Here is a 20,258-nt window from a genome sequence, read left to right on the forward strand (position 1 = left end):
CTGGCTTGGCCTGCTAAAATAAGTTCATGAGTGATGCTACCTGTAATTAGGCAATCAAATTTTCACAAATTGTTTCAGTAAGTTTGAATTTTTTGAGCGAAGAAATGTTTCTCTCTGTCATGCAGTATGTGAGTTTTGTAAGAAAAACGAAATAATTCACACAAAGTATATATTTTTGGAATTCACTACCACCATATGTAGTAATGACCATGAGTTTAAAACACTTTGAAAAAGGGATTTGTTGTATTCATGTAAGTTTGTTGAAAGCTGTGGCAGAAAAATGAAATCTCCATATATGGAAGTAAGCTTAATACTATATAAATTGATCTAATCCAGAAATTTAATCTTGTGTTTCAGTACACGTTGTGACTCACTGCAGTCTGTCTGGTCCAGTTTACTTTTCAGGAATTATATGGACATGCTAAAAAATTCACAAGATCAGTTCTAGTTTGCTAAAATCCACTGAAAAGGCCAGCTTGAGTTGATTTTCAGGTGATCATTTTTACGTAGTAATTCTTAGCTGTATATGCAACTCTTTTCTTGCAGAATTTTTCCTAAGAAAGGTATCTAGTTCATTTTGCTGTTTTGAAAACTGTTCTCCCAGCTTCAACACAAAATGGCAAGAATGCAGTTTGTGCTTGAGTAGGCATTATAACATGTATGAAAGTTCACAAAGTGATGTGGTGTAATAGGAAGAGCAGTACTGGCATGCAAACTATTAGAGAAAAGTCCGTCTTAAGGATTAGCACTTCTTATTTGCCCAGTGTTGATTCACTAGGGTTTATATCTCACTTAACTGTTTAGGACCAGTCTTCCCATCAGGATGAATCACTACACTTGGTGCTGTAATACCGTGCAAAAGAAAAATCTGATATTATTTGCAGTCTTCCACTTTTTAAAACATTCTGCCTCCATTTTTTAAAAAAACCCTTAGGTTACCAGTATGTAGGTCAGTATGTGAGGCTTTTGCACCCTGTGCAAATTCCTTGCTTTGATTTTTAACTTCTGTGCAAGATCCCTGACTGTAATAATTCTTGAAGCTATTGTGGCAACTAAGTCTAAAATGTGTCCTGACAGAAGATTTGGGATTCCTGGTTCAAAATTTGGCTGACTATTTTTGTTTTATGGGACTCATGGATAGCTCTCATACCACAACAGTCCACAAGTTATACAGGGAGTTGTGTAGATTTATTTATAGTTGATTTGCACATGCAAATACCTTTGCAGGTAGCCACTTGGGGAGCAAGGGCATGGTAAAAAATTTCAGAAATTATGTCAGGTATGGGTGTGCACCTCAGCACATATTCAGGTTTCCCGCTTCAGGTTTATTGAAGTGGGAAAAAATTCCGGAAAACCTGAAGCAGCAAGCCGGTTTGGGTATTTAAACCACTTCAGGATTATTAGGAAAAATTTGGCCATTGTTTCCTATGGGAAACGCCGCTCCCAGCTATCTGGGGGCCCAGGGGGAGCGCATTTTCTTTCCTAATAATACCAAAGTTTCTAGGGACCTTCTCCTAACTTTCCTCTCACGACCACCCAAGTTTCAGAAAGATTGGACTACGGGAGGCCATGCTATGGCACCCCAAAGAAGGTGCCCCATCCATCTCCAATTTCCGTTATCCCCTATGGGGAAAACTAGGAGGCTGGAGGTGGCATTTTGCAAGAAAAATGCACCAAATTAGCAAGGCACTTACTCCTACCTGTCCTGTCAAGAAGCCCCAAATATCAGGGAGATTGGACTTGGGGGGGCATTTTATGTCCCCCCCAAAGAAGGTGACTGCAGCCATCTCATTTGTTTCTATTGTGGGAAAACCAGACTCCCACAGCAGAAACACAAGGATTATGGCATGGCCACAGGCACACTTCCACTTACCATCTACATCCCAGACAGCCCAACAGAACCAAACTGAAGCCCCACCCCCAAAAGCCCAGCACCCCCAGAGCAGCTGGCCAGCCGCTCCCCATTGTTTTCCATGATAACTTTTAAATGTCGTTCCCAGGGGCACTTATGCACAGGCAAGTATGCCACAGCCAAGGCACGCTTGAATGCAAGAAAACCCAGCTGAACCAAACACACATACCCCCCAAAACCCCAGCACCCCCAGAGCAAGCTGGCCAGCCACTCTCCATTGTTCCCTATGAGGACCAACCTTCACATCAGAGAATCACACTAAAAATCAATTTAAATATATTTTAAATTTATTTAACTGTTCCCAGTAGAACAGCAAAATAACAAGTAAATCTAAGCCAAAGCACACACACACACCCCAAAACACCCTCTAAAACAAGCCAAAAGAGCACCCACACACTGCAAAACAATTCAGCAACCAAGCAGCAAAAATTAAACAGAAAATTAAAAGTACAAACCGCTAACAATTTTCCCTTCCCTCAACCCACCAATACAACCCCCTCCCTCAAAGAGAAAAAAACTCTGTGAGTCTAGTGACTCTCAAACCAGGTGCAGTCAGTCAAGTCCAGGAGGAAAATCATCAGCACAGGTCCAGTAGTCAGGTCCAGGTCCAACAGTCAGGTGGGCCAGTCAGGTCCTGCAGGAGAATCACTAGTCCAGTCCAGAGCTAGAAGGAAGCCACAAGGCTACATAGCAAAGGTGGCTTAAGCAGGGACAAACCTCCAATTGAAATCCCTGCAGCAGCATTTTGAAATTCAAAAAAAACTCCCCTCCCAGAGCATCCCCCAGTTGGCCAGGGAAGGTACTGCTGCAGGGATATTATTGGCCACTGTCTCTGAGCCCCCCTCCCTTCCCTGAGCCCCCTCCCTCCAGCCCCCTCATCTCCCTTCCCATCAGCCAAAAAAGCCCTCCTGAAGTCCCATCTCCCTGAAACTTGGGTGGGTTTTGAGAGGACAGGACAGGAGTAAGTCACCTGCAAATTTGATGCAGTTTGCTTGCAAAATGCCACCCTCGGTCACCTAGAAAACCCCACTAGCCACGGAAGCACTGTTTTCTCTTGCCATTCCTTAGACTGCTTCCGCACTACCCGAAGTGTTCCAAAGTGCTTCGGTAAGCTTTGCTTCAGCATTCCTGAATCACTTCAGCAATGCTAAGTCCCAAAACATCCTGAATTGGGACTGATATGAATTTAAAACCTGTATCTCGAACCCGAAGTGCACATTCCTAATGTCAGGAGCTGCCTCATGCAAACAGCTTCCACACAAATACATTGCAAGTAACTTGCTGTACTCTGCTGTTTCCATGTGTTAAGGAAAATATATAAGCTTTATTTTTATGCCCTGTATACTGATTCAATTATTCTTTTCCAAAAGAATTTAACAAAACTTATTTCATGCCTAAATACTCATCCAAAAATATTTTACTTATGAGTAATTGAGGAAATGAATTTTTCCACTGCAGTAGAGTTCCTGTATCTACAGTGTGAGTCACCAAGATGATTAAGTTCTGAATGCAGTGAATTCTAGCTCTGGGAACAATGGGGGCTGTCAGACAGATACTGTTATAGAGCATATGCTGAAAGTTTCATATAACTTAATTTATGAAGTACACAGAAAATACTGGCTTCTTTCATTATTCAAAAACAGTGTAAAATAGTTTCCAGGATTTAAAAAAGTGCTGTAAAGTCTGTGTTAAAACTAAGCACTGCTGCAGCATCCCCTGAAAACAAATCCTTTATTTTTGATTTTTTCCTACCTTGTCTTTTAAAAAATCAAACCAAAGTATGTTATATAAAAAGTTGCGTCATAACATTAGAAAAACCATAAAAAGTAAGATCACCACATTAAGTTCCCTCTCTTTCTAGCTTCCCACATTCTCACCTTGACCCAACCCCCTTTGCAACTTTCATGAGGGGTGCGGGGAAGCTGTCTGGCAACTAAGATTGCAGATAGAAAAAGAGAGGAAGGGTGGAGAATAGGCAGGAGCTGTTCAGCACATAGGAAAGTGAGAGGAGGAAAGTAAGTGGCCCATGTAAACAGGCTCTGTCTTTGCGCTGTTCCATTGCAGCTTGGCTGCTTGCCCCCAGCCCTCTGCAGTACTTCACTGCCCTCTTCCTGCTGTGGGAGATAATTGCACTGAGCCACTTGCCACCCACCTCTTTACCGACACCTGCTATTTTCTCACATCTCCTCAACTGGGTGCCCCCCCCAGCTCTTTCTCAATCCCTTGGGCCAATCCTGGATTGGGTACCATACAAAATAAATTTGAACTTGTGGATCACCATACCAAAAGATTGGGAACCACTGATTTCGGGCTTTGGCGGTCGAAATCAGAACATCCACATATATACACAGAAACTAAATAGAGCAATTGTTTAAAAGCGGATCTGCTCTTTTGCACTCTGCAGTCATCTAGAGGCAAGCTGCCAAATTATTCACAAGCTAACTCTTCCAAGCTGTCTTCAAGGACAGGCCCATATAAATCATGTAGTTGTTTCTTCCAATAGTCACTGGGGTTACAGAATCATAGCTGACAGTGACTAAAATCCCTGTTCTCTGAAAAAGTTCATAACTGATGAGTTGCAGAGAGTTGTGATAGGGCACTTTTAGTGACTTGTAATCCTGAACAGCCAAGCCAGTTCTAATAAAAGTCCCAAAATGCGTTACCTGGCTAATCATAGAAGCAGCATGATCATCAATGATCATTTTTTCTCTATCATTTGGGTAGAAATCAGCCACCGCTCACACTTATCTGTCCTTCAACCTTCCCTTCAGTGGTTTGAATCACTGGGAGAGCTACCTATGTGCGTTCATAAGGAGTTACTCCCCTTTCTCCTGCCTGCTAACTCTCACCCTGTCAGGTGATTGGCCTATGTGTAGATAAATGGTTAAGTGCTTGGTAAGACTTTGATCACAGTCTGAGATACTTAAAAAGGAAAATGATCTTTATTCAATTAACATCTCTATTAACTAGCAGCACAAAAGCACAAGATTAGATACCAGAACAATAGCATACATGTTGCAAAATAACTAGGAGAAGAATCAAAACATGCTAAGTGCTACAAGTTATTGGTTTTACCTTGACATTTCTTTCAGAGAATTGGGCACAATCAAGACCAGAATTTTGAAAGGGAGGGTTCTTGGCTTGCATGCCTTGCACAGAGCATTGTAAACCTTTTAACTCTGCCCACCCACCCCAAAGCTGGGAGGGACACTGCTTGGTCTATCCTGTAATAGGCTGAGACCTCATCAGTTCCCTCCATTATTCTTTTACCCAGCCATAACAAGTTTCTTGGTCTTTATGGCCCCCAACTCATGATATTAAAAGTGATCTGTCTTACCTCTTCCTGGCAGGTGGGCAAATGGTAATTGCTCTCTCACGTGTTTGTCCCCATAAATGTGGGAGCACCTCTCTGCATGTAACAGGATTTTAAGTCTTGATTCCTATAAGAATGTGTTTTCTCTGGGGTCACGCGCCTTTCAAGGGGTTATTGATGACATCTTGCACCTCCTCATCTCATCAACCACTACCACTTTGGAGTCAGCCTAGGGATGAAATCCAGTGCACACTTGTTTGTAAGGGCCACTTAATTTAGAGGGATGTCTTTCCAAATTAAACATGCATAGGATTGAACTGCAAGTCTGTTAGTCCTCATCCAGCTAACCATGGTTGCCAGATGCTGATTTGGCTTGAGACCCTTGAGCTAGATTTAATGAAAATGAAAAACAACTCCAACTTCAAATAAACATCTTAAGGAAGGGTACTAAATGATGGTACATCACATGGGTAGTAAGACGCGGATTATTTATTCATTTATGTCATTTATAGTCCACCTTTCTCACTGAAACTCAAGGTGGATTACACAGTGTGAGATTAGTACAATCAGTATCAAGTACATTTCAATACAGTATCAGTGTAGAGTAGCAAAAATACCAAAACAGAAAATAATCAATTCTAGGACTGAGATTAGACAACATGGAGCACAGGTGCTACATAGGAGTACATATTTAAAGCAACAGATAATATGTAAGGCAATATAGTGATGAAGTCTACAGTCCTTAACTCATTAGCAAAGCATCAGAGACCCCATCCCTACAATACAGCCGTTTGAGTAAAAAACCTTTAGCATCGTTTACGAAAAGCCAGGAGAGTGGGGGCTCTTCTGACTTCCTCAGGCAGGTCATTCCACAGGATAGGGGCCACTACAGAGAAAGCTCGAATTCAGGCTGCCATTGACTTCACCTGTATGCAGCCTGGCACCTGCAGGAGACCCTGTTCAGATGAGCGAAGCTGCCGTGGAGGAACATGGGGGGGGGGGGGAGGCAGTCCCGTAGGTATGCCAGAACAAAGCCATGAAGAACTTTGTATATAATAACCAATACCTTGAACTGATCATGGTAACTGATGGGTAGCCAATGGAGCAACTGTGCTCCTGCTCACTCCTGATAACAGTTGAGCTGCAGCATTGTGCACTAATTGGAGCCTCCTAGTTGACTTAGATGGGAGGCCTATGTATAGTACATTACAATAGTCAAGCCTTGATGTTACCACAGCATAGATCCAGCTGGCCAGGTCGGCCATGCCGAGATGAGCCATCTTCCAGGCTATAGTGAGGTTGTAGAAAGCACTTTTTTCGCCCCTGCCTTAACTTGTTTTTCTAGTAATAACGCTGGATCTGGTATAACCCCTAGGCTCCTAACTGAGTCTCAAGGGTTAGACGAACTCCATCGAAAGTGGGGAGTACAATGTCCTTCAAGATCTCTGGCTTCCCAACAAGCATCACTTCAATCTAGTCTGGGTTCAATTTCAATTTGTTGTTTTTCAACTATTTCACCACGGCTGTCAGGCAGCAATCTAAGATTTCTACTGTATCCTGTGGGGACCTGGATAGCGAGATACCAAGTTGGGTGTCATCTGCATATTGATGACATCCAACTCCACAGCTGCGAATGAATTCTCCTAAAGACTTTATGTAGAAGTTGAATAATATGGAAGATAAGATTGCGCCCTGCAGAACCATGCAAGATAGTTCCCATTCTGGAGATAGCTGATCTCCAATGGCAACCCTTTGAGTCCGCTCCAAGAGAAATGATTTAAACCAGACCAGGGCACATCCTCTGATGCCCATTTCTGTTTCTAAACGCCTCAACACCATGCCATTGTCTACTGTATCAAAGGCTACAGATAAATCCAATAGAAGCAATAAGGAGGCATGGCCTTTGTTTCTATTCAGATGGAGATCATCCAGTAATGTTACTAGTGCTGTCTCTGTCCCACGCCCTGGTCTGAATCCTGACTGGAAAAGGTCCAGAGTAGAGATGGGCACGGAACAGAAAAAAACCTGAACCACGTGGTTCGTAACACAGAACACGAACTTAACGAACTCACCCAATTTCCGTACCGGTTTGGGGGGGGGCAACACCATAGCCAGCCACCAAGCTCTCTTCCCTCTCCCTCTCTAGAGAAACTGAAATCAGGAATCACATGGCTTCCCCTATTTATGGGAAAAGCCAAGAGATTGAACAACACAGGAGCACTCTGGTTGGCAGAAAAACCTGCCTAACATGGATTTAGAAGGAAGAGATTGGTGTTACCATAGCTGCTGAAGGCCCATCTCCTCAGTTGCCTTGGAGATTCTAACCCTCTCCCCCCTTTTCCTGGCTGGATAGGCCAGAGTGGGAGCTCTCTAGTTGGCAGGGACAGCTGCCAATCAAGCCTGGAGGCCTCACATTGGGGGCAAGCTAAAGACTGCCACCATTGCCTAGGCGAGGGAGTATTTGGCGGCAAAAGTGTCTGAACCAGCAATGGGAATAGTAAGAAAAGTTTGTTTGGTTCAGAAAAACACGGTCCCACGGAACGCGTGGTTCTTTGACTACAAACTGGCCATTCCGTACGGAATTTTGTTCCGTAGTTCGTTTTGTGCCTATCTCTAGTCCAGAGCACTAGAGTTATCCAAGAAGATCTGGAGTTGGTCAGCTACTGCTCTCTCAATCACTTTGCTCAGAAAGGGCAGATTAGAGACTGGGTAATAATTGGCCACATTAGTTTTGTCTAGGGATGGTTTTTAAGTAGTGGACGGATAACCACCTGTTTGAGTTGCTGGGGAAAGCTGCTCTAAGTTAGCGATTGATTTACAATAGACCTCAGTGGTTCACTTATGTGGTCCTTACTTGATGTTAACAGCCAGGATGGGCAAGGATCGAGCACACAAGTAATGGCTTTCACAGACATCAAGATCCTGGAAAATGGGAACTCTTCCAGGCTGTTGGGGAAACTATCACCAACACAGCAAAGTTGACTTTGGACAAATTCCTTCCAAGTACCTATAAGGAGCAAAAATCTAAAGCCAGCACTAAGCCTCTTTAAGAGAAATATTTTTAGAATGCACACAGTGAATTCAGTGGTGGCAAGGTGTTCTCTAACAAGTTAGTGGGAATGTAACCTTTGCTTGCAGAAAAGTCCATTTTGCCTGACTTTTATATGGATTTGGTTGTACCTTGGCATCAGAGGAAGAATAATCAGGTGTAATTCAAGACATGGCTCCTGTTTACAATGGGCGGGCAAGGAGTGCATATCAAATGCAAATGGTTCTCCTGGAAATCCAGTCTCATCCTCCTGCAACTGGAAAAGGAGACTAGTCTTATTGAACTGGTGGCTGGAAAGACAAAGCCTAAGAAGCCATTTGGGCCTTGCAGGATGGAGTTGGCCAGCAAGCCTGTTCCTTGTGCTGTTTTACTCAGAAGCCCCACTATGCTTAGTGGAAGTGACTGAGATTGCAACCTTAAACTCGAGGTGGAGGAGTGCAATTGCTCATTGCTGCTGCACCCTTCATGAACTGCCTGTGTGCTTGCTTCTCTGTCTTCCGCAGTTTAAATCACCATAAATGCTCCAGTGCTCTCTTCCCTAGTAGAAACTCATCCAGAACTTTCTGCTGCTCTGTTCAGGGGGAAAGGAGCAAACCATGCTGAAATGCAAGTTATCAACATGTTGGTATTCAGGAACCGGTCACGTTGACCCATTTTTCCTCTTATCGTCTTACCATTCCTTTCATCAGATTTTTTTGCCCTTGAGCCAAGAATGCCCAAGAAAATTAAGTAATCATTCCTTAAATCTGTTATCTCAAATGCTGCCTGTAATATCCTGCTGAACCAATTGCTTTGTTGACTAGACATGAAAATGTAAATAAGATAATGGAGTTAGGCAGTTATTTACATAGGCAAGGAATTTGGGGTTTTAAATTGGGGGTTTCTCTGTGCTGACACAAGTAGGAAACTAGTCAAATGTCTTGAAAAAAATTAGTTATGACAGGAGTCTCTGTGTCTTCCAGAACAGTGCAATGTACAGAAACTATTTTAACCATTAATACCAACAAAATGGTATTAACAATATAACTTCTCTGTTGTGAATCTCAACTATTGAATGCCCTCTTTTTCTGGAAAATTTAGGCTTGTGGGAACCAAGAGGAATTGAGATTTTTAACACATTTTTTCCTTCCAACAATAATAGGAGTAGGATTTTGGAGGAGGCAGCAGATGTTCAGTTTTATTCACTGAAGCGCACATATTTTTCATTATTTATTGTCTGCCTTTCTCAGTGAGGCTCAAGGCAGATTTCTTCCAGGGACACATGCATACAAATACAACATGAGGCTTGTAGCCTTGTTTTCACCCTGGCACAGTTTGTGAGTTTCAGATTGCCAACTTTTTTCTGGAATAGCTCCTGTGCCTTTACCTGTTCTGTCATAAGCACCGTGCAGATGCAGTATTTCACATAATAATAACAACATAATAACATTTGATTTATATACCGCTCTTCAGGACAACTTAATGCCCACTCAGAGGGATTTACAAAGTATGTCATTATCCCCACAACATAACACCCTGTCAGGTGGGTGGGGCTGAGAGAGCTCCAGAGAGCCGTGACTAGCCCAAGGTCACCCAGCTGGCTTCAAGTAGAGGAGTGGGGAATCAAACTTGGTTCTCCAGATTAGAGTCCAACGCTTCTAACCACTACACCAAACTAGCTCCCCTATATCTCTCTATAGCTATATATATATTGCTGCCTCCCTGGCTCCCTCAAAAGGTTTTAACTGCCACCAAAGGCAATTGCCTAGACCTCAGTTTTAACTGGTAATATAGGAACACTTGTTATAGATGGTAGTTCGACAGCATGGTTGTGAAGGGGAAAAAGGATCCTTTTTTCTTAACTAAAAGGAGAATTTATTTATAAGAACAAGTGTGATGGCTGCAAAGTTTTGATAAGCGTATTCATTTCAGAATAGTTCTTAAGCTTAGTGGTTTCATAAATAATTATATCCTAAAGGAATATCCACAGACTCAGTCACACACACAGTAATTTTGCACACACATCTTCACTAACAAAATTAATCATCCATACAGACCAAGATTCACTCAGGCCTTTCCACACAGCTTGCCTGACCTAGATAGAATAACCTCTCAGATATACACAAACCTACCCAGACATGCACAGTTTTCCTGATTTAGCCAGAATCCTTTCCCAGAGACACCCAAAGACTGACTGAACCAGAATCTCCTGGCTGGTTAACTTTCCTTCAGAAACATGCAGAGATAGACTTTCAGGTGCCACACCATTTGCCTGACTTTACTAGAATGAATACTTTTTCTCAGCACACTGATAAACAACGGGAGTTCACTCCTCTGCCCAGGGTACAGCGAAGGTCCAATCACAGCAGACTCCACTCACCCATCAAGCTCCCCGCCTTCCTTCCTCAGGGACCTGCATTTAAACCCACAGTAACAAATATTTTAAAAACTCAGATTAACAAGCAGAAATAAAATCCAAACTGTTTAGATACAAAACATTACAATGCTTTACTGTATTTTGTATGATTTTTAAAAAACGTTTTTGGAATTGCAAGCACCTTTGAGCCACGAGGGAAAGATAGGGTATAAATATTTTAATATTTTAATTAATAAATAAAACAGTTTAAAGGTTGCTACTTTTATATAATGCATTTGATTTTTTTTTAAAGACGGTACTTGTTGTTGGGTGTTGTAGGTCAAGGGGAATTGTTCAATCTGTGCTAGCCAATTTGAAATTTAATACATAAAATGTCTTTTTCCAGTCTCATCTATCCCATCCTGGCTGGCACCCAACAAGTGTCAGGTTTTCTAAATAACTTGTTCCCATGACCTTTGCAAGCTCAGCTTATACAACAGGGTAGCTCTTCATATAAGGGCTTCAGGCTGCCTTGTGGCTGCTGAAATAAAAAGTGAATGAAAGCAAAGGGAAGGGGGGCGGGCAAAACATTGCTTATATCAACTTCCAGTCAATTTGAAGAAAGCTATAGCAAGTTGAAATTGTGCCATATAGATAGGCCTGACGTCTGAAGAATTACAAACCAGATTTATACCTCCAGAGCACACAGCTGGCATAGATAAAAGTCTGCTGAGCTCTCAGCATCCCTCAAGAGCAAGCTTTAAAATACCACTCTGATTATATAACACAAATCTAAGAACATGAAAGAGCTGGAATAAAATGAACATACTCCAGAAAACTCCCATTAACCTCTAATGAGCTAGTAAATCATAAGGAACACAAAAATGAGATGTAATCATGATTTGCATTGAGTTTTGTTTTGGCAGGCAATCTAATTCATCTGCAGCATTGAATCAAGGAATGCTACTGCTGTCTCAGGACATCTTTTATGACTGCCAGTCTGGAGTGGTGTCTTGACTTGGGCCAAGGGCAGCTGGATTTTATACTGTTCTCAGCCATGGAACTCTCTAAAGCCACCGTGGCATTGTTAGGATCTGGGAGACTCCAGTTCAAATTCCACTTGGCCATATAAGCTAACTAACAGTATGATCCTATGCAGAGTTACTCTAGGCCAATTGATTTCAGCAGGCTTAGACTAGAGTAACTGCATAGGATTGCACTGTAAGTGACCATGGGTCAGTCAGCCTAACCTACCTCAAAGGTAGGATTACCAATCTCCAGGGGGGCCTAGAGTTTTCCCAGAATTACAACTTGTCTCCAAATTACAGAGATCAGTTCTCTTGGAAGAAATGGCAGCTTCAGAGATTGGACACTGGCATCACATCTCTGCTGAGTTCCCTCCCCAAACTCCACCCTCCCAAGTCTTCAGAAACTTTCCAAGTCAGAGTTGGCAACTGTATATCATAGGAAAGGTATGAGGATAAATTAGAAGGGAGAACAATGTTGTATACCACTTTGGATCCCCATCAGAGAGAGAAGCCAAAATATAACCGCATGACCAGCTGTCACACAGAATTTTTGCCAGTAGGGCTCAGACAGGCAAGATAAGGATCACACCTCTTGTGACTTTGTAGGATGTGGAGGTATCCTTTTCAGATCTGGAAATGCTCAAGCCAGTGAAGGATAGACTGGAGACTTCCTTCTTATTGCTGGTGGTTTCTTCTCAGGCTGTGATACAATTATATGTGAAGTCCATAGCAGCTAATATAGCAGTATCTGAAAGGCACAGGCCCCCAATGTGGTATCTGTGAACGCCATGGTGCCTGCTGACACCTTTCCTGGCGTCTACCAACGGTTTTTAGAAAGTGAGTGGGTCAGGTGGGGCTTTAGCCCACCAAGATTTCTGATTGGCCTCAAAGGTTTTTTAAAATATTGTGGTTGCCACCATAGCACAAGGATTTTCACCATGACTGGATGTAAGTTGTGGCAGCCATTGGCAACAACCATTTTGTGGCTACACCCACCTTGCTGTGTTAGAACTCTAAAGGTGCCCACAAGCTCAAAAAGGTTGAGAAACCTTGTTCTAGAGGTTTTGCAAAGAGCTTTTTGCCTAAGAAGAATGTGCCATCCAGACATGGCTGAAAGTCTTTGTAGATTACCTTGTCACTAGGTTGCTTATACAGCCTCCATTTGTCTCGGGAGCCACTTTGACCTCTGCTTCATTATGCTATTTGAAACTAGATTCCCTGCAACTTGTGTTTTATGGACAGAAGAGCCACAACTTTCATCTTGTCATCAGATGACTCCCTGTATGCCATCCTGAACTCCCTAGAAGGCGGCCCTGGTACAAATGTGGCAGAAAGATGTCAGGCCATAGTAGCTACAAAAAAGAGTCTACACTGACTCAGCCTGTGGTAAGGCAATTGTGGGAAGCTGCTGATGTACGGAGGATTCAGTTTCTGGCATGCCTCTGCAAACCCACACTTAAGAAAGAGAAGTAGTGGTATGTCAAAGTCAAATCTTGTGCACGCAGGTAGACTAGTGATAGGTGTCCACAGTTGCCTCCCTGTGCACTGATGCAGCTGGCAAACTTTACAGCAGGGGTCCCCAGAGAGGTGGCCATCAGCATAATTGTGCCCACCGACACTTTTTCTGGTGCCACCTAGTGTTTTTAGAAACTGAGTGGGGCCTGGTGGGATTTTTGCAACACATGGCTTCTGATTGGCCATTGGAATATCGATGGGCTGTGCAGATTTTTAAAAACATTGCTTCGGTGGAAACTGCTTCCACAGCACAGGCTTCTTCACTGTATGACCGACAGTAAGTTGTAGCAGCCTTTTGTGGATGGCTCCATCTCCTGCAGCAGCCATTTTATGGCAGCCATATTGTTGCTGCACCCATCACACTGTGTCAGAATTACAGATGTGCCTACAGACTCAAAAAAGTTGGGGACCCCTGCCTTACAGGATTCTTCCTGCAATGAAACTTGGCCCTATGTCAGCAAGCCTCCCTCAGTCATGAAAACAATAGTTGAAAGTTTTCTACTTTTCTCTCCAGTGGGCCCCAAAGTGGCTTAAAACATTCTCCCCCTTCTTGATTTTATTTGATCCTCAAAACAACCCTATGAGATAGGTTAGGCTGAGAATGTGTGACTGCCCAAGGTCACCCAGCAAGCTTCCACAGAAGACTGGGGATTTGAACCTGAATCTCCCAGATCCCAGTCAGCCACTAACCACTGCACCACGCTGCCTAGAGCTTCAACAGATCCCAAATCATACCACAGAAGTGATAGCCACAGGCTCTGAAGCACTGATATGGTTGCAGCTTAGTGATCTGCTTCCAGTTTGGGCTGCTCTGGTTGCTTTATACTTACCCATTCTGCTTATCTAGAAACAGGGTTGGCAACACAATCAGAAAAACAGCACAGCCACATTCTAATTTCATTCTTACTGTATTACTTTTCTTTGTATTCCTGAGGTCCTTAGAACAGCATTCTTAGCTGTGAATTTCTTTCACCATCATCACCACAGTTCTGAAACCGGGGCAGTCGCTTCTGAATTTGGCGTAAAATTCAGTAATTGTTTTTCTGCTCACTGAACTTGTCGGCAAGGTTTGTGATTTAGATGCATTTTCTATAAAAGGCCAACCCATTCTGCGTAATCTAAACTTATCCTTTATGACCATAATTCAATATTCCAATCTACTCTTGACTAAAAGTTGGAAATAGGATGCCATAAATATTTGTCTTCTCTGCTGTTTTGATTTTGAGTCTTATTGCATATTTTCAGGATATTTGATTATATAAAAGATGCACTTCAGAGTAATCTCATTAAATCTAATAGTCACAAACTGAAGACTTCTGTGATTCTTTTCCTATTAGCTATAACTGGAGGAGCTCAAAAAGATGCTGTACATAAAATCTGGAGGGGAACTGTGCCCCTTGCCAGACCAATGTAAAAAGATAATAATAATAATAACAACAACGACAACATTCGATTTATATACTGCCCTTCAGGACAACTTAATGCCCACTCAGAGCGGTTTACAAAGTATGTTATTATCCCCACAACAAACACCCTGTGAGGTGGGTGGGGCTGAGAGAGCTCCAGAGAACTGTGACTAGCCCAAGGTCACCCAGCTGGCTTCAAGTGCAGGAGTGGGGAATCAAACCCGGCTCTCCAGATTAGAGTCCCACACTCCTAACCACTACACCAAACTATCTCAGCAGCATAATCAAGGAGCAGTTATAATCTCTTATTACAGTAGTAGTGAAGTACCTGAGTTACAACTTCAGCAGCTGTGCTCAGAATAGCACAGCTCCTTAAGCATGTCTGTCTGTCAGTGTGTACACACACACACACACACACAAACAATCACAAACAATTTCATTTGAAATTTGGTGTAAGAAAACTATTCTTTCCAGATGTGGGCTTTCTGATGTCAAAAATAAACATACCCAAGCAAGGGACCCACAAGGACTTGTAGAAAGGATTCCTCCCCACTATTTCTTCTTTCCCTTCCCTGAAAGCCCCTGTAGACTCTCCCCTTTTCCTGCTTCAGTCTCTCCATCCCACCAACCAGCCAACCTACCTTTATCGGCTCTTCTATCTTCTTTCCCTGCTTCCCACCCCCTGCACCCTCTCCAGAGTAAAACTCTGGCCTAGTCATACAGTGCCAGCATAGCCTGGTCTATTTGCATGGCGGGGAATCCACAAAAACTTGCAAGGGACACCTCACTTTCCTCTATATCCCCTCCTCTTCACAACCTCCATGCCCTCAACTTTCCCTGCTTCATTCTCTCTCACTCACCAACCAACCCATATTTAATATATTTATTTACTTCATTTATACCCTGCCTTTCTCCCCAGTGGAGTCCCAAATGTGCTTACATAATTCTACTTCCCTCTATTTTATCCTAACAACAATACTGTGAGGTAGGTTAGGCTGAGACTATGTAACTGGCTCAGGCTTATGCCAGAGAGAAGATTCAAACCAGATTCTCCCAGATTCTAGTTCAACACTTTAGCCAGTGCACCACTTTATCTCCTCTCCCCCCACCCTTCTTAAAGCTACAAGTACCCCTTTTATCATTCAGGTTTTTTAAAAGAACTTTTTTATATTTCAGATTTTTTTTCACAAACCTGGGGCATTTCTCAGGTTGGAAGAAAAATCAATCTTGTCTGGCAATAGACCTAATTTCCAGATTTAATTATCTACAGATTTGGGGAGGGCGGGCGGAGGCAACACTGAGTATTAGATATATTGATGGTTGATGGGCAATCTCTGCAGAATTTTTTTAACATAAATATTTCTACAGTAAGTGATGGGAGCGAAAAGGCTAGTGGCTGTCACTGCTGTAGAATAAATTCAGCAGCAGCAGAAATCCTACTTCTTGATATGGTACATTGAAAATAGCCATGTAAGTAGGCCAAGTAAGCCACAGTCAACACAATTCTTCCACTGATACCAGACTGAATACACTTGCAGGTTTGTAACTGACATTCTGCACTCCTAAAGAGAGCATTATTGGAAGCCAACTGACCATGAACATTGCCAACATGGACAGAGAGAGGTAAACTTTATTCCAATTAGATGCATGAAAATTCTCACTTATGTCAGAAAACGGTGGCTCAAGGAGATAGCATTTAACCATCTGCTATGATGACCGCACAAGCAATATTTTTTAAATTTTATTTTGCACACATGCCCATTTCATAAAGTGCTTGAGGAAACATGAGAATAGTTATTAGTGACTTCCCCAGCCTTCTGAATGATTCTGGACTTACACATGGCACCCATCTGATGGCTCCTAAAGCAAGTAGAGCATTAGCAAGATTTCTGCAAGATTTCTTCTTGGCTAACTAGCTAATTGTGTTTCCCAGACTTGCCAGAGGAAAGTGATCTCAAAGGTTAAAAGCAGTTTGTGCTCTATAATCACTGACTCTAATTTCCAAATCAGTGCTCAGTTTTAAGAGAACATGGAAACTGATCACTTGGACTGATAAGTAATCAAAGGGAAAGCAAAGCGGCTAGAATCTGCAGAAAGGTTCTTTGGCAATGGAAAGACCCAGTGATATGATATTCTCACCCATGGAACAAAAAGAACCAGAATGTTATACTAAAGTGGTAACTTAGAACACTGAATGTACCCCATGCATCTGCCAGATACTTATTTACTTTCTTTATACCCCACTTTTCTCTCCCATGGGAACCTAAAGCAGCTTACATCACTCTCCCCTCTTGCATTTTATCCTCTCAACAATGTTGTGAGGTAGATTATTTATTATTTACATTATCTATAGTCCACCTTTCTTAATGAGGCTCAAGGTGGATTACCCCATGAGTCAATAGTCAATTTCAAATACATTTCAATAAACAATGTAATATTGTATATAAATGCAAATTTGTAAAGATTTAAAACCAGCAGAAATCCAATACAGCACTGAAGAAATACTGTAAGAGTATAAGCAATTATAAGCCTGACATATTAAACATAGAAATTCCCAGTAGGAAAATACTTACAGCAACAGATTGTGCAAAGTAGTAATGTCTATCATCTCTATACCTTTACTAATACATCTCTTTGAGATCCCTTCCTTACAGTACAGCCCTCCTGAGTAAAAAGCCTTCGTGAATAATTCAGTTTTGCATAGTTTGCAGAAATCAAGAGGAGAGGGACCTTTCCTGACCTCTTCAGGTAGGCCATTACTGAGAGCATGTGACTGGCCCAAGGTCTCCCAGCAAGCTTCCATGGCAGATGCAGTTCTAAAGCTCCCAGTCTCAGGGTCTCCCTTGCACCCATCTTGCAAACTGAAAGTGCTGCATATGAGCAAAGAAAGTGGGAAAAGGTGTCAAGATCATTCCTGCAGTCTTACTCCTTTTATCCGCCCTTTGTCCTCTCTCTTGTTATAGCAAGCACAGCTCCGGTTTTGTCGCACATGTCTTCCAACCCCTAAGTGGTGGCTGGAGATCTCCCCAAATTACAAGTGATCTCCAGGCAAGAAAGATCAGTTCCCCTGGAGGAATTGGCAGATTTGGAGAACAGATTCTATAGAATCCTATCCCCACTGAGGTGTCCCCCACCCCCGCTGTATGTAAGGCAAGAGATCAAAGGACAGAAGAAGTTCCCACTCCATTATCTCTCACTTTCTCAGCTCTTTTACAGATGTACAAAAAAACCTCCCAGTTACAACTTGCCAACTAGCTGTCAGGCAATATAAACAAGAAATGTAAATAAAAATAAACATGTGAAGCTGCTTTACATTGAATTGCACCAGTCGTCCACCAAGGTTAGTACTGTCTGCTCTGACTGGCAGAGGCTGTTCAGGGTCTCAGGTGAAGTCTTTCACATCACCTACACCTGATTCTCTTTTAGCTGGAGGGGGTTGGATTAAACCCGGCCAGGACCTTCTTTATGCCAATCAGATGTTCTCCCACTGAACCATAACCCCTCCCCATCTAAATACCCAGTGTCAAGGCCCACAGAACAAACAAACCAATAGAGGCTAACAATCTTCAACTGATCACAAGTTCTAAGGGAGTTGCAGCCCTTTGCAAGTATTCATGGAATTTGGATTAGACTCTCTGAGGCCAACAGATGGTTTTAAAACAAGTCCCTATTCTGATTTTTAAACACTTCAGCAATTTGGAATGCATTCCTAAACAGTTACGTGCTTTTAAGACTACTGAATTCAATGGATTTAGAAGCGTGTCTTATTAGGATCGCACTGTTGGATTGTACCATCGCATCTCTTCCAGCTATACCATACAGCCTGGCTAAAAATTAAGGTCCAGGTCTCTATTCTGTTTTTTCAAACACTACCATTTGCACACACTTCCCCATTGCCTGCAATAAAGTCCATTGATGGCCCAATCCTGTTGTGACTTGTGAGCAATTTGAAAGGAAAAATCAGGGAGCAGTTTCTGATTTCTATGCAGGCTGCAGGGAAAAAAAACACTGCAGTGCTCTAAAAGAGGCCTCTAACCTGCCTCTAGCAACAATATCATGTATAAATGGGGAGGGGTGGCTCCGTTGTGAGAAAGCCAGCATGGTGTAGTGGTTAGAATATTGGTCTAGGACCTGGGAGACCCATGTTCAAATCCCCACTTTGCCATGGAAGATCACTTGGGCCAGTAACACACTCAGCCTAACCTACCTCACAGGGTTGTTATATGGATAAAATGGAGGAGAGGAAAATGATATAAGCCGCTTTGGTCCTCATTGGGGAGAAAGGTAAAGTATAAATGAAATGAAAAATAATGAAGGTATTGTTAACAGGATTTCACACACACACACACACCCAATTTTCTCTCTAACAATTTGATGAATATATAAGGAATTTTCCTTTTCTTTTTAGAGAAGCAGAAAGTAATATATTTTATTAACTTTAAGAGATTCACAAAAAAAGTACTAACTATCAAGACACGATAATTGTGTAGCCTTCAATAACCCTGTGAAGAAAAACCTCCTTCAGGTCATTGTACAAACAGACAGTAGCAAAGGGCTGTCATTAAAGGGAGCAAAACAGAAAACTAGCCTCCCCCCATAAAACCTCCATACAGTAAAGCAACAGGATCTATTAGCTTGGTTCGTAAGCCTTGATTTCCTCCCCCCCCCCTTTACGTTTTTCCCAATCATGTATTGTTTTATTTTTTTAAAAAAAACACCACAAGGTAGATCCGATCTGTGATTATCACACATATGTTATGATATCTAAATGAGAGCAGACGTCTTGTGAGTTATCTCAAACCGGGATTTTGCTACCTTTGTGAGGGGTATGTGGTTTAGTTTTCTCTTTTGTGATGTTTTTTCTGCATCCATGGAAGTAAAAATGTCCAGCTTTTACAGAAGGGCTAATCCTGATTCTTGGTCTGTTGCAAAAAGCTGTTTGTCTTTAAGTTGAACATGTATTTTTGAGTGGTTGATCCACCTGTATTCAATTTTTGCTTCACCAAGTGCTTCAGTGGTCGATGTAAGTTCACTTTTTCTGTTTAATACTTCTTTAGGTAAGTCAGTGAAGACTAGAATCTAGTTGTTATGATGAAGCATTGTTTTCTAGCCGCTTCCAGAATTCTTTTCCTTGCTCTGCAATTTGGAAAAGTGGCAATGATGTCTCTTGGAAATTTTCTGGCTGAGTTTAGAGGACCGACTCTGCAGGCTTTTAAGATTACTGAAGCATTACTACTGAAAGACAATTTTAATTGATTACTGTAGCCAGTTAGTGGACTAACACTATGCAGCAGTTATCCAGTTTAAGAGTTATCAGTTCTTTGACCGTTCGTGTGTATAATCCACACAGGCAATTAACAATACACACAGGGCATATAATGAGACAATCCTAAGAACTGCTTGTCTTGCGACCAGGAGGAGTGAATAGAGAAAATGTGTTCTTCTGTTTAAATATATGTGCAAAACGATCCAGGAGTAAGCCTCATATTCTACTCTACTTTTATAATTAGAGAATGGCTTAAGAACATATAAGGCTTTCTACTGAAGCTAAGGCTCTCTAGCTCTAAGCCACATCTGATCCTTATCAATCACTGCAGCTTCATTGCAAGAAAAGCAGGACGTTAACAACCGCAAGCCTTTGACAGTATCAGATCGGAGCGGAACCACCCCAGGCTAAGGGCAAATACTACTGCTGTATTC

Source organism: Eublepharis macularius, chromosome 7 (assembly GCF_028583425.1).
Source record: "Eublepharis macularius isolate TG4126 chromosome 7, MPM_Emac_v1.0, whole genome shotgun sequence".
Classification (NCBI taxonomy): domain Eukaryota; kingdom Metazoa; phylum Chordata; class Lepidosauria; order Squamata; family Eublepharidae; genus Eublepharis; species Eublepharis macularius.